Raw genomic sequence first — 2,581 nt, 5'->3', positions numbered from 1 at the left:
CATTATTAGCTGGCTTTTGATATCCAGGCGGAATAGCTGGTGCTTGGCCAGGTGCATACAGGGCATTGTTATTCTTATACGAGAAATTAGGATGCTTTTTCCAACCTGGGTTGTAGGTATTTGAATAGAGATTTCCTTGTGTGTAATTCACTTGATCAGTTGGGACTCCTGCTAATATTTGACATTCTTGTGCAGTGTGTCCAGGGTTTCCACATAACTCACAGTTTGGAGTTACAACAGCCACGGTGGCTGCGGGTGGTATGGTCAAGTTATCTAATTTTTGGACAAGGGCATCTACCTTTGTATGAACATGGTCAAGGCTACTGATTTCGTACATTCCACCCTTCGTCTGGGACTTTTCCACTGGAGTTATTTCACCTCCCCATTGGCAATGGTTTTGGGCCATGTTTTCAATGAGTTGATAGGCTTCGTTGTATGGCTTGTCCATAAGTGCACCGCCCGCGGCAGCGTCTACTGTAAGTCGTGTGTTATACAGAAGCCCATTGTAAAATGTGTGAATGATCACCCAGTCTTCGAGACCGTGATGTGGACATATCCTCATCATGTCCTTGTATCTCTCCCACGCTTCGTAGAGAGATTCCACTTCTTTTTGCCTGAATCTGTTGATTTGAGCTCTCAGCATAGCAGTTTTGCTCAGCGGAAAATATCCGGATAAGAAAACATTCTTCAGTTCTTCCCATGTCGTAACGGAGTTGGATGGCAAGGATTGCAACCAAGCCCAAGCTCCGTCTCTTAGTGAGAAAGGAAAGAGGCGCAGTCTTATCGCATCTTGAGATACACCATTCGCCTTTACAGTATCTGCGTACTGCACAAACTTGGTCAGATGTTCATTAGGATCGTCAGTAGGATTTCCAGCAAATTGATGTTGTTGGACGGCTGATAATAGTGAGGATTTCAGCTCGAAATCGTTTCGATTTATAGCGGGGGCAGCAATGTTGTTGTGAGGTTCTTGTTGGGACGGGGTAGCGTAGAATTTAAGAGGACGATTTTGTGGTCCTTCTTCAGCCATGTTTGGTTTTTCTTATGGTTTAGGAGGAGAGAAAATATCGGGAATATCGTACTTTTATTGATATTCGTGTATTCGGCGTCTCACGTATAAGAAACACTCTAATTCAGGAACTGGTGGTGCTAAGTTATCGCCTTGTGAGCGAGTACTTGGCATACAATCAGGGAAAGAAGGGAGAGAAGATTAGTTTTTGTTTTTACCTTAGTCTATACCGTGCAACGGCGCCAAAAACTTGATGCTTCGCGTGACTATATATAAAATATAGTTTATCGGGTACTTGACTGCAAGTGCACAGTCCAGTCGCGTTAGTTTAAAAAAATATCGATCCCACAGGGACCTATGGTCAAACTAGTGTTACTAACGTCACTATGTTTAGCTAAGGGAATTGGTTAGTAGAAGTTCGGGGGTAAAATAGTAATTCTAAGGGAATTTTAGTTTTAAGAAATAATTAATGGAAGGAATCAGTATGCAGCGCATTAATTGTTAGGGATTCGATAAGTCACCGGTGAATAGTTTAAATGTCAAATGTCTCTCAGTAGAAAATATTTATTTAAAAAGCTTTATCTCACACTCTCGTGGTTGTTGATTCGGCCTATAGCTTTAAGTCAGAATGTATGCCCTCGCTGTCCCATTTGAAGTTAAAATTACTTTTTGAAAATAAATAAGTTCTAATTGCTTTTAAAGTGCTCTCGCTGTTTTTAAACTCAATGCCTAATTTTCACTATCCAGCTCGAGCCTCACGCTCTCTCAATTGTTGGTTCTCACCTTAGTTAATTTCTCACTCTCGTGGAAAAATCGTATTAAATAGCTTTTCACGCTTTTGTCATAAAGTTAATTAAATTTAAATTAAAAACTTCAGCCAAAAAGATTGTTTGAGAAAAAGAGTTTTCACTGATTATTATTAAATCCCGTCTAATTAAATTGCTACATACCGATACCGATAATTTAGCCGGACATGTTAAATAAGGCAAACACAACGCATAAACAGATCAACATTGCGGCAAACATAATTATAATAATAATTGGGCAATAATAATAATAATTCAATAAAAAACCTGGCAATCGAAGTAACAGAGTATAACGATTCTTGGAGTACTTGAGCAGTCCTCCACAAGTCGGTAGGCTTTGCTTCTTCAATACAAATTTATTACTAAATATAAATAAAGTGTAGTAGTTCCCCAGTGTAGGAATTTACTACTATGGCTAACTGGAAAACGGGAAGGAAAAGGGAAAAACGGAATTCTAAAAAGAATGGCGAATAAAATAAGGCAATGGAAACAAGGTTGCTGAAAGGAAAATACTAAAAAGCTAGAAAGTTGTAAAACTAAATTGCAGAGCGTAAGTGTGAATGTAGGCGTCCCCAATTTTTCCCCTTTTGGTCCTTTATTCGTGACGAGCATCATGAATCTGTGACGGTCGTCACATCAACAAATTCTGCATATTCTGGTTTTCTGCTTTTTGTTGTACTTTCTCATCTGTTTCTTCTTCTTTTTCTTCCATTTCTTCATTTTGCTTATTAATGTATGGAGATTTAAATACCTGCAAAAACAACTC

The 2,581-nt window shown here is 39.1% G+C and overlaps 1 non-coding gene across 1 annotated transcript; it reads left to right on the top strand.

The window, feature by feature from the left end:
- Positions 1-536: 536 nt before the first annotated feature.
- LOC127133548 (small nucleolar RNA R71) lies at positions 537-643 on the top strand. The gene has a single exon (XR_007807509.1). It is a non-coding gene; the product is annotated as a small nucleolar RNA R71 (small nucleolar RNA).
- Positions 644-2,581: the final 1,938 nt, after the last annotated feature.

This window comes from Lathyrus oleraceus, chromosome 3 (assembly GCF_024323335.1).
Source record: "Lathyrus oleraceus cultivar Zhongwan6 chromosome 3, CAAS_Psat_ZW6_1.0, whole genome shotgun sequence".
Taxonomy (NCBI): Eukaryota; Viridiplantae; Streptophyta; class Magnoliopsida; order Fabales; family Fabaceae; genus Lathyrus; species Lathyrus oleraceus.
Note: the sequence above shows the minus strand (reverse complement) of the source record. Positions and strands in the feature narration are given on the sequence as shown.